The sequence below is a fragment of the Hyperoodon ampullatus genome (genome assembly GCF_949752795.1).
Source record: "Hyperoodon ampullatus genome assembly, chromosome: 3".
Taxonomy (NCBI): Eukaryota; Metazoa; Chordata; class Mammalia; order Artiodactyla; family Ziphiidae; genus Hyperoodon; species Hyperoodon ampullatus.
In genome coordinates this window covers 112,668,391-112,680,598 of record NC_136916.1, presented here as the reverse complement: position 1 = coordinate 112,680,598, position 12,208 = coordinate 112,668,391, and the positions used below count along the sequence as shown (strand labels likewise).

At 40.5% G+C, this 12,208-nt stretch overlaps 1 protein-coding gene and 1 pseudogene across 2 annotated transcripts in view; both read left to right on the top strand.

Moving 5' to 3' along the window:
* Positions 1-12,208, top strand: part of STRN3 (striatin 3) — a gene marked incomplete at its 3' end in the record, with an annotated part of 117,332 nt that overhangs the window by 6,613 nt on the left and 98,511 nt on the right. The window lies entirely within an intron of this gene.
* LOC307050339 (heparan sulfate 2-O-sulfotransferase 1-like) lies at positions 10,356-11,410 on the top strand (annotated as a pseudogene). Its single transcript has one exon. The product of its transcript is annotated as a heparan sulfate 2-O-sulfotransferase 1-like (transcript).

Here is a 12,208-nt window from a genome sequence, read left to right as displayed (position 1 = left end):
TTGTTGAAGAAATCAGATCTTTGGTCCTATAAAGGTTCCCAGAGTCTGTGTTTTGTTGAGTGCATCTCTGATACAGTTTAACATGTTCTGTTGTCCTGTTTGTTTTCCCTGTAACTTGGTTAGTTGGATACAGGGTCTTGATAGAGATTGGTTTATTTTCTTTTTTGGGATGGTAGTGGGGGACAAGACTACTTCACAGGTGGTGATGAGGTCTTCCATCAGAAGGCACAAAACAGTTCGTTATTTTTCCTGATGTTAGCAGCTGTTGATGTTAGTGTTTAGGAACATTCATCCATTAGGGCCACCCTTAGTTTTTAAACAACTTCAGAAATTGAGATATAATTCACGTAACATAAAATTCACCCCTCTAAAGTGTACAGTCATCCCTCAGTATCTGTGGAGTGATTGGTTCCAGGACTCCCCCACCCCCCTCTCCCCTCTGTCCCTGGATGCTGAAGTGCCTAATATAAAATGGTTTAGTATTTGCGTATAAGCCATGCACTTTATTCCATATACTTTAAATCTTCTCTAGATTACTTATAATACCTAATACAACGTAAATAGTTGTAAATACAATGTAAATAGTTGCCTGTAGTTGCAAATTTAAGTTTTGCTTTTTGGAACTTTCTGGAATTTTTTTTTTTTTTGCGGTACACGGGCTTCTCACTGTTGTGGCCTCTCCCATTGCGGAGCACAGGCTCCAGACGCGCAGGCTCAGCGGCCATGGCTCACGGGCCTGGCCGCTCCGCGGCATGTGGGATCCTCCCGAACCTGTGTCCCCTGCATCGGCAGGCGGACTCTCAACCACTGCGCCACCAGGGAAGCCCTGGAATTTTTTTTTTCCTGACAGTATTTGATGCACAGTTGGTTAAATCTATGGATGCAGAACCTTGTGGATACAGATGGTTGACTGTACATTTCTCTGGTTTTTAGTATATTACTGTGTTGTATCGTCATCATCGCTGTCTAATTTGGAAACATTTTCATCACCTACAAATGAACCCGGTTTAACCTGTTAGTAGTTAGTCCCAATTCCCCCCTTTCCTTGGCAATCACTAATTTCTGTCTCTATGATAGAAAGAATAGTCTTTCTTTCATAGAATATCAAGAATATTCTGAACATTTCATATAAACGGAATCATACAGTATGTGGCTTTTTGTGAATGGCTTCTTTCACTTAAGGTGATGTTTTCAAGGTCCATCCATGTGTAGCATGTAATGGTACTTTGTTCCTTACTATGGCTGAATAGTATTCTGTTGTATGGATATACTACATTTTGTCCATCAGTTGGTGGATATTTGGGTGTTTCTACTTTTTGGCTATTATGAAAAATGCTGTTATTAACATTTCTGCACAAGTTTTTTGTGTGAACATATGTTTGCAATTCTCTTAGGTATGTACATAGGAATGGAATTGCCAGCTCATGTTCAACTTTTTGAGGAACCTGCTGAAGTGTTTTCCAAAGTGACTACACCATTTTACTTTCCCACCAGCAATACAGGAGGGTTCCAGGGCCACTGTTACTTTTTTGTCAACTTTGAAATATATTTTTATTACTAAAAATCTTTTTTTACAAAACACCTTTCCTTTGTTTTTTTTTTCCAAGTTGTGTTTTCTCTCTCATAGACTTTATTTTTTAGAGCAGGTTTAGGTTTATAGCAAAATTTAGCTGAAAGTACAGACAGTTCCCACATAACTCCTCCCCCATCAAAACCTCCCCCATCATCAATAGCTCCACTACTGTGGTACATTTGTTACAATTGATGAACCAACACTGACCCATTATTATCAACCAAAGTCCGTGGTTTACATTAGGGTTCACTCTCTGTCTTGTATATTCTTTGGGATTTGACAAATATATAATGACATGCATCCACCTTTATAGTAAATAATGCTTTCACGGCCCTGAAAATCCCATATGCTCCCCCTATTCCTTCCTCCCTCACCTAAGCCCATGGCAGCTACTGCTCTTTTTTGTTTTGTTTTGTTTTTTTGTTTTGTTTTTGCTTTTTTGTTTGTTTTTGGCTGCGCTGCATGGCATGTGGGATCCCAGTTCCCCAACCAGGGATTGAACCCGTGCCCCCTGCAGTGGAAGCACGGAACCTCAGCCACTGGACCACCAGGGAAGTCCCAACTAGTGCTCTTTTTACTGTCTTCCATAGTTTTGCTTTTTCCAAAATGTCGCGTAATTGGAATCATACCAAGCATAGTTTTTTCAGATGGCTTCTTTGACTTGGTAGTGTTCATTTAAGGTTCCTCCTTAAATGTCTTTTTGTGGCTTGATTGATCTTTTTAGTGCTGAATAATATTCCATTGTATATATGTACCACAGTTTATTTGTCCGCTCACCTGTTGAAGGACATTTTCTGTGCTTCCAAGTTTTGGCAATTATGAGTAAATGTCGATGTGCAGGTTTTTGTGTGGATGTATGTTTTCAGGTAATTTAGGTATATACCAAGGAGTTTGAATGCTGGATTGTATGATGAGAGTATGTTTAGTTTTTCAAGAAACTGCCAAACAGTTTTCCAGAGTGGCTGTGTACCTTTTTTTGCATTCCCACCAACGGTGATTGACAGTTTTGTTGCTCTACATTTTGTCAGCATTTGATGTCAGTGTTTTGGATTTTAGCCATTCTAATAGGTGTGTAGTGATATATCGTTTTAATTTGCTATTCCCTAATGACATAACAGTGTTAAGCACCTTATTTGCCATCTGTATGTCTTCTTTGGTGAGGTTCTGTTCAGAGCTTTTGCCCTTCTTAAAATTAAATTCTCTGTATCTCCTCCCTCTTGACATTTATTCTGTTTTGGGATGGAATGGTGTTGGGCCTTGTTTCCAGTCATTTGTGAGTAATTGTTCGTTAAATGGCAGTCATATTATTACTTAAAACACATATATTTACCTTAAAAAGTACTTTAATGACTTAAAGGAATGAGTAATTATAATATCAGCTTGCCTTTAGCTGTCCTTCCAGTGAAACTACCAAAGGCAATGATTAAATTTATTTTATCTGGAGATACTTGTGAAGTCTCTAACTGTAAGAGAGTGAGATCTGTGATGGTTCCAAAACCTAGTAACTAATCATAATCACCTGGGATCTTTAATACAGATTCCCACATTCTATCCCTGGTCATTGTGATTCAGTAGTTTGAGGTAGTATCTGTGTTTTGAAAATGTATAGCTGGTGATTCTGATAATCAACCAGGTTTGGGAACCTGCATGATCAAAGTCTCTTAACGATTTGGTGTAATCCAGCTCTCCATCCCCTTTCACTTTAACATTGTCATTCCTCCTATTGATATGTTAAACTTGAGCAATATATCACCCTTTCTCTGCACTCACAGTGGCTTGCACTGTGTATGATTACATTGTTGCACTTTTTTATTTTCACTTTCTGCTTTCCAATAAATTGAAGCTACTTGTTAACAGGAACTTGCTGGTTTTGAATATGCTGCGAATTTTTGTTGGATTCAGTTGAAGCACCCTGTGGTGTTTGATTACATAGATGAAAGCATTATATGTCCACAGAAAGAACTATTAATAATAGTACCTGTTAACATTTAATGAGTGCTTTCTGTATGTTTGGAATCATTCTAATTCGTATACCATCCCTAAATCATAGATAACAAGTATTTCCATTTTAGAGAGAAGGAAACATGGGCAAGAGTTTAAATAACTTGTTCAACATAAAACAGTAAATAGGTAATGAAACCGGGTGCTGCCGAGTTGCTTTTGACCGATACGTTATGCCACCTTAAGGTAATACTGGTACCTCGGTGGTAAAGAATTGTAAGCAAATGACTAATGAATAGGGTCAGTGTCACAAGATTTAAAAGGCTATATATAAGTAAAGTAATTATAAATGTGTAGTGAAATTTTGGATCATGTTTAGATAGATTTTGTAAAAAAGTTTTTAAAATTCTAATTAAAACATTTTCAGACTCTTAATTTTATTTTTTGAATAGTTAATGCATGGTTCAAAATTAAATTTTGTACTTACCATAAGCCTGTCCACCCTTAGTGTCCTACATTAGTAACCACTTTTATTAGTAGTACTATATGTATCCCTCCAGTGTTTCTTTATGCAAATAGATGTAAGCAAATATGTATGTTGATTTTCTTTCCTTTCTGATACAACAGTTTGTAAACTATATACCTGTTTTTCACTTTGCTTTTTCATTTAACATTTTTTGGAGGTTATTGTGAGTCTGTTAGTAGAGAACATTCTCACTTTTTATAACAGCTGCATAATAGTAGTATTCTACTTTGTGTACACGCCATAGTTGATTTAATTACTCCACTACTGCTGAATGGTTGTGTTAAAGTTTCAGAAAACATTTGTAACTGTGTTCTTAAATGTGTGAGCAACCAAGCAGCCTTCTGCCAAAAATAAACTCTATTATATTGCTTTTTTGTTTTGTAGGATTATAATATTAGCAGTTAAAGCATTGTACAAATTCGTAATTTTTTTTTATTTCATGCCTTGCACTCAAGTCTGAATTAGGGGTCACAAGTGTTTTAGCTGTGAATGCCATTAGTTAACCAGTTTCATTTTAAGCTGTAAGTCTGTTACTGAAATCCTGAGGAACAAAGGAGTGAGAAAGACAAAGAAAAAGATGAAATAGAAAAAAAAGGGGGTGGGGTGGATGGGAAGAGGAGTAAAGGCAGTGATAGAGAAACAGTGGATGGGTGTGATAATATGCCACTAACAGTTGTCTCAGATAATAAAACTATTTCAGAATGGCCTAAACTAACATTTGTGTTTTTGCTTTTTCCCAGAGCTTTGAAAAGTGGACCAGGGACTTGCCCGGCAGTCCAGTGGTTAAGACTCCATGCTTCCAATGCAAGGGACGCGGGTTCGATCCCTGGTTGGGGAGCTAAGATCCCACATGCTGCCCGGAGCGGCCAAAAAAAAAAAAAAAATGGACTAGACTTCCATAAGCTTATATTTCATAAGAGAGGGTGGGGGTGGGGTCGAGACTCTGGAAAGTATATAATTATGAATCTTTATACTTCGTATATATCACTGCACCCTGGTCATTTTCTTTGTAATATTTAATGTAACTTGTAATTTTAAAAATTGTCTTACCCCCCTCACGCACACTTTTAAGATTGATTGTAAGCTCTTTGAGAGGAGGGACCTGTCTTTTTGTAAAAATTAATGTATACCCAGTGTGACAGTAAAGGGTCTGGCACATAATAGGTGTTTGCTAAATATTTATTAAATGAGTGAAGTTGCTGAGGATGTTTGATTAAGCTGTTAGATATGAGAAAATGAATTGTAATTTTTGTAGTACCATACGGAAAAAAGCCCACAAGATAGAGATAACACCAGTAGTAAATGACTACTCTTCCCTCATGCCCTCATTTGATATTGGAATGAAACCAAACTTTCTGTTTTTTATTATAAGGCATTCAAAATACCTTAGTCCTGTCTCCCCCTTGTGGGAAATAGAGTATAAGAGAGATCACAACTGCAGTTAAAATGAATCTGTGTTTGGGATTAATGCATGGGGGTGGAGGTTACTTTTTCCCGTCAAATAGTAATGAATGGTTTTTATGAAGAATATTTGATGACTAGGCAATGCTTATGATAAACTAAAAAGCAGAGTTCCATATTATGTGCTAAATCAGCTATGTTAAAAATTATGTTGAACAACCCAATACAAATGTTTTAAAATACCTTTGTGATTTTTGGGTGATGGGATTATTGGCAACCTTTCTATTTTCCCTATTAAAAAATAAATAAAAGGCCCAGCAAACATAAAGTAGGTATTTTCTTTTACTGAAATGGATATTTCAGAAATGGAGTGTTTATTTTGTTTTATTGTTTTATTTATGGCTGCATTGGGTCTTTGTTGCTGTGTGCGGGCTTTCTCTAGTTGCGGCGAGTGGGGGCTACTCTTTGTTGTGGTGCATGGGCTTCTCATTGCCGTGGCTTCTCTTGTTGCAGAGCACGGGCTCTAGGCCTGCGGGCTTCAGTAGTTGTGGCTTGCGGGCTCTAGAGTGCAAGCTCAGTAGTTGTGGCACATGGGCTTAGTTGCTCCACGCCATGTGGGATCTTCCTGGACCAGGGCTCGAAGCCGTGTCCCCTGCATTGGCAAGCGGATTCTTAACCACTGTGCCACCAGGGAAGCCCCCTGGAGTGTTTCTTTATGTATATATATATAAAGAGAGACAGGGAGACACAGATGAGCAGACACCATTGAAAAATACTTTATCATAAAACAGCAAGTTGAGCTTAGTATTTTTAATGAGTTTATATACTAGTTTATCTTTCCCCCATTTTCTTCTTTTTCTTTTTTGCTGTACGTGGGCCTCCCACCGCTGTTGTCTCCCCCGCTGCGGAGCACAGGCTCCGGACACGCAGGCCCAGTGGCCATGGCCCACGGGGTCCAGCCACTCTGTGGCATGTGGGATCCTCCCAGACCGGGGCACAAACCCGTGTCCCCTGCATCAGCCGGCAGACTCTCAACCACTGCGCCACCAGGGAAGCCCCCATTTTCTTTTTTAATTGATTTCTTTAAAAACTTACAAATACCGTGTTTTACTCATGAAGATTTTCTGATGTTTTAAATTTTTTTGTGGTTGGATTTAGTTGCTTTTAGTTATTTTGTAAATTTTTACTTTAGTGTTTTTTTTTAATTTTTTAAATTTATTGCAGTGTTGGGTCTTTATTGCTGCGAGTGGGCTTCTCATTGTGGTGGCTTCGTGTTGCAGAGCACGGGCTCCAGGCGCACAGGCTTCAGTAGTTGTGGCACATGGGCTCAGTAGTTGTGGCTCGCGGGCTCTAGAGCACAGGCTCAGTAGTTGTGGCACACTGGCTTAGTTGTTCCGCAGCACGTGGGATCTTCCCAGACCAGGGCTCGAACCCATGTCCCCTGCGTTGGCAGGCAGATTCTTAACCACTGCGCCACCAGCAAAGCCCTTTACATTACTTTTTAATTCTTAGTTATTGTTAAAGTAATATATGAATATTAAGCTACAGAAATGTCAAAAAGTAGTGCCTTTTTGGTAATCTTAATCTTCTAGGAACAGCACTGCATTTTGGGTGTATATCTTTTCAGAACTTTTTCTGTACAGTAGTCTCCCTTTATCTACAGGGAATACATTCAAGACCCCCCAGTGAATGCCTGAAACCATGGATATAGTACCTTACCCTATATATGCTGTGACGGTTTATCACACCTCTTACATCTCCATACCATATTTCAGTATAGGTAATAAAGTTAGTTAAATCATTAGCTTTTATGTTATTGTGACCTTGTAAATAATATTTTTCTGTGTCAAGTATAATAATTTATGTATAGTATAATTTGTGAGTCAAAAAGTATACTGTGAATACTGTTCCTTTTTTGCACAACTTTTTGTTTTTCTTGGAGTTCCTTGCCTCCATTTTTTATTTGTTTAGTTTTCTATGTATCTATTGCTGTTTTTCCAAAAGGTGTTAAAAATCTCTCAGGGTTTTCAAACTCACAAGCACATCACATCTGTTGTTAGTTCTGCCTCTTGTATGGAGGGATTGGAGTGGGGAGAACTTGACTTCAGAACTGTCATTCTCCTTGCTCTGATCTAGACTTGTTCTTAAGGCTTGTTGTAGAGTTATTATTCTGTAACTTCTGTACTCTTTTCAAAAAGGGAATCCCCTGCACCCCCACCACACCCCCTTTCTTTTCCCACTGGCTCCCTTTCTGCCTACTGTCTTGGCTTATTTAGTCCTTCGTTTGGCTGAAATATGTTATCTGGTTGTTTCTTGAGAAAAGTTGCATAGGAGGTAAATTTTAGGGACTTGTATCTTTTTTTAAAAATCTGTATTTTATTTTCACACTTGATTGGTAGTTTGGCTGGAATTGATTGGTAGTTTGGCTGGAAATAAGTTTACATCAGCATTTCAAAGACATTTCTCTTGTCTTTGAACTTTCAATGTTGCTTTAAAGAGTTTGATTATATAAATTTATTTATTTTATTTATTTTTGGCTACATTGGGTCTTCGTTGCTCTGCGTGGGCTTTCTCTAGTTGTGGAAAGCAGGGCCTACTCTTCGTTGTGATGCACAGGCTTCTCATTGCAGTGGTTTCTCTTGTTGCTGAGCATGGGCTCTAGGCGCGCAGGCTTCAGTAGTTGTGGCACATGGGCTCTAGAGCGCAGGCTCAGTAGCTGTGGCACATGGGCTTAGTTGCTCCGCAGCATGTGGGATCTTCCAGGACCAAGGCTGTAACCCGTGTCCCCTGCATTGGCAGGCGGATTCTTAACCACTGCGCCACCAGGGAAGCCCGCTGTTCAGTTTCTTGATCCTTTTTTTTTTTTGTATGTGATTTGAATTTTTTTCTAGGTATCTTTTGTTTATACTGGTGTTGTTAAATTTTATGAAAATGCATATCGTATCAGGCATTGAGAGAATTCCTACTTGCAGGATAATATTCTGTCTCTGCTGAACTTTTTGGACTGTAGTTTTCTTCAAGTCTTGTTAGTTCTTTCCAGAATTTCTTTCTTATTTCTTATGTCTTCCATTGTGGTCACTTTCTCCCTAGATTCTTATTTCCAGTTTACCAGCCTTACATAAATTTCAGCTCCTTGACTTTTCTTTAGTTATTCCTGTAGCCATACTGTATCTTTCTGGTTTGTAGTGTCCTTTAGTTCTGTGCTGTTGTTTTCACTGTTTCTGGTGTCCTTAAATACCAGTTTTTGTAAACCAGGTTCAGTTTTTTTTTTTTTAAGTCCCCTTCTCTAAGCCAGTGGTATGTCAAACCTTTAGCTTCTGTTGTGCTGTCTGGTATAAACAAATATATGGCATTTGGTATAAATTTCTTTTTATTTAAATTCAGTCTCTAAAGAAAAAAGTTGTTTTTTTTTCTTTTAAAGTAACAGTATGTCATTTTTACTGCCCTTTAATACGTATGAAAATAACTGACTTTTCCCCCCGGTGTTTTTTTTTTTAATTTATTTGGTTGTGCCAGGTCTTAGTTGTGGCTCACAGGCTCCTTAGTTGTGGCTCGCCGGCTCCTTGGTTGTGGCATGCGAACTCTTAGTTGTGGCACACATGTGGGATCTAGTTCCCTGACCAGGGATTGAACCCGGGTCCCCTGCATTGGGAGCTCAGAGACTTAACCATTGTGCCACCAGGGAAGTCCCTCCCCACCCCAACCCCAGTTTTTTATTGTGGTAAAATACACAACAAAATTTACCAGCTTAATTTTTTTTTTTTTTTTGGTGGTACACGGGCCTCTCACTGTTGTGGCCTCTCCCATTGCAGAGCACAGGCTCAGGATGCGCAGACTCAGTGGCCATGGCTCACGGGCCTAGCCGCTCTGCAGCATGTGGGATCTTCCCAGACCGGGGCACAAACCCGTGTCCCCTGCATCGGCAGGCGGACTCTCAACCACTGCGCCACCAGGGAAGCCCCATCTTAATTATTTTTAAGTATACACTTTAGTGGTATTAAGTACATTCATATTGTGCAACCATCACCACAATCCATCTCCAAAACTTTTCATGCTATAAAACTGAAATTCTGTACACATTAAACAATAACTATCCCCTGTCCCATTAGTCCCTGGTAAGCATCGTTCTACTTTATGTCTCTGTGAATTTGATTACTCTGGGTAACTCATGTAAGTGAAATAATTCAGTATTTGTCTTTTTGCGACTGGTTTATTTTATTTACCATTATGTCATCAAAGTTCATCCATGTTGCAGCATGTGTCAAAATTTCCTCCCTTTTTAAGGGTGAATAATATTCCATTTTATGCATTACCACAGTTTGCTTACCCGTTTGTCAGCTGATGGACAGTTGGGTTGCTTCCACTTTTTAGCTATTGTGAATAATACTGCTAAAACATGGGTATACAGATATCTCTTCAAGACTCTGCTTTCACTTCTATTGATATAACTGAATTTTACTTGTTAATGAAATTGATATATTCAGGGGCCAAGGGCAGTGCAGCTGCAGCCACAGCGCTGGTGGAGGAGAGCGTGGCCGCGAGCAAAGGCGGGAGGGAGGGAAGAAAGGAAGAGAGGGAGGTGGGCAGGCAGGTGGGCAGGCAGGTGGGCGCGGGGGTCGGGGACTGAGGCGGTAGAGGGAGGCGAGAGCCGGGCTGCCGCTTCGCGCTGTGTTTGCTGCGCGGGCTTTTGTGGGGGCGGCCGTGGCGTCGGCCGAGGAGAAGCAGCGCTGGTGGTGTAGGTGCTGACGCCTGGGGGCGGGGGACTGGGGAGGCGAGAAGGGGGGTCGCTGCAGTGGTTCTCGCGCTCTCCTTGCCTTTCTCCTGGCTTGGTGGGTTCCTCCTGGTGTTTCCCTCGCCTCCTGGGCCCCTATCCCCGCCCCCTGCGGTATGTCTTGATCGTGAGCAGCAGGTTTCATGGGGCTCCTCAGGATGATGCCGCCCAAGTTGCAGCTGCTCATGGTGGTGGCCTTCGCAGTGGCAGTGCTCTTCTTGGAGAACCAGATCCAGAAACTGGAGGAGTCCCAGTTGAAGCTGGAAAGGGCTATTGCAAGACATGAAGTTCGAGAGATTGAGCAGCAACATACGATGGATAGCCCTTGGCAAGATGCAGCTTTAGATGAGGAAGAGGACATGGTGGTCATTTATAACAGAGTCCCCAAAACTGCAAGCACCTCTTTTACCAATATTGCTTATGATCTATGTGCAAAGAATAAATACCATGTTCTTCACATCAACACTACCAAAAATAATCCAGTAATGTCACTGCAAGATCAGGTGTGCTTTGTAAAGAATATAATTTCCTGGAAAGAGATGAAACCAGGGTTTTATCATAGACACATTTCTTATTTGGATTTTGCAAAATTTGGTGTGAAGAAGAAGCCAATTTACATTAATGTCATAAGGGATCCTATTGAGAGGCTAGTTTCTTACTCTTTCTGAGATTTGGAGATGATTATAGACTGGGGTTAAGAAGACGAAAACAAGGGGACAAAAAGACCTTTGATGAATGGGTAGCTGAGGGCAGCTCAGACTGTGCTCCAGAGAAGCTCTGGCTTCAAATCCCATTCTTCTGTGGCCACAGCTCAGAATTTTGGAATGTAGGAAACAGGTGGGCTACAAATCAAGCCAAATATAACCTAGTTAATGAATAGTTTCTGGTGGGAGTTACTTAAGAGCTTGAAGATTTTATCATGTTATTGGAGGCAGCTTCGCCCTGGTTCTTCAGGGGTGCTACAGAACGCTATCGTACGGAAAGAAATCTCACCTTAGGAAAACCACAGAGAAGAAACTCCCTACTAAACAAACCATTGCAAAACTACAGCAATCTGACATTTGGAAAATGGAGAATGAGTTGGCACTAGAGCAGTTCCAATGCATCAGAGCCCATGCTGTACAAAAAAAAAGATGGAGACCTCTGCATCCTTGCACAGATTTTTTTCTATGAAAAGATTTACCCTAAATCGAACTGAGTACAAGATGTGGCAGTTAGATTCTTGAACTACAACTTTGACCCTGTCTTCACCTTAGTTCTCAGCTCCACAACTTGGATTGCTGATGGGTATATAAGACAGTTTGTATTGAACCGAGTTAGAATACAGACAGTGATGTCAAGGAAGTAGATTCTGGCTGATATGTCAGTGGTCCAGGAAGTTTAAGTTTCAGCCTTTTTTTTTTCTTCCTGGTTAAATTTTGGTGGGAGTTACAACCTCCTGCCTGGACAAAACCTACACATCACCTAAAATAAACACATAGCAGGTACAATTGAAGGCTAAATACTGAAATACAGTTTCAGAAAAAATTCTGATACTGGTTTTCTTTTTTTTAGATGTTGGGGGTAGGAGTTTATTAATTTATTTAATTTTTGCTGTGTTGGGTCTTCGTTTCTGTGCGAGGGCTTTCTCTAGTTGTGGCAAGTGGGGGCCACTCTTCATCGCGGTGCGCGGGCCTCTCACTATCGCAGCCTTTCTTGTTGCAGAGCACAGGCTCCAGACGCGCAGGCTCAGTAGTTGTGGCCCACGGGCCTAGTTGCTCCGCGGCATGTGGGATCCTCCCAGACCAGGGCTCGAACCCGTGTCCCCTGCATTAGCAGGCAGACTCTCAACCACAGCGCCACCAGGGAAGCCCTCTGATACTGTTTTTGATAAAGCATTTTTTTCAACTAACCATGAATGAAGATGAATGCATTTGCTACTTCCACCTTCACCTGGAGGTTTGCATTATACACCACTACTGGATAGTGTTATTAACTGTTTGGCAGTGTGTACTTT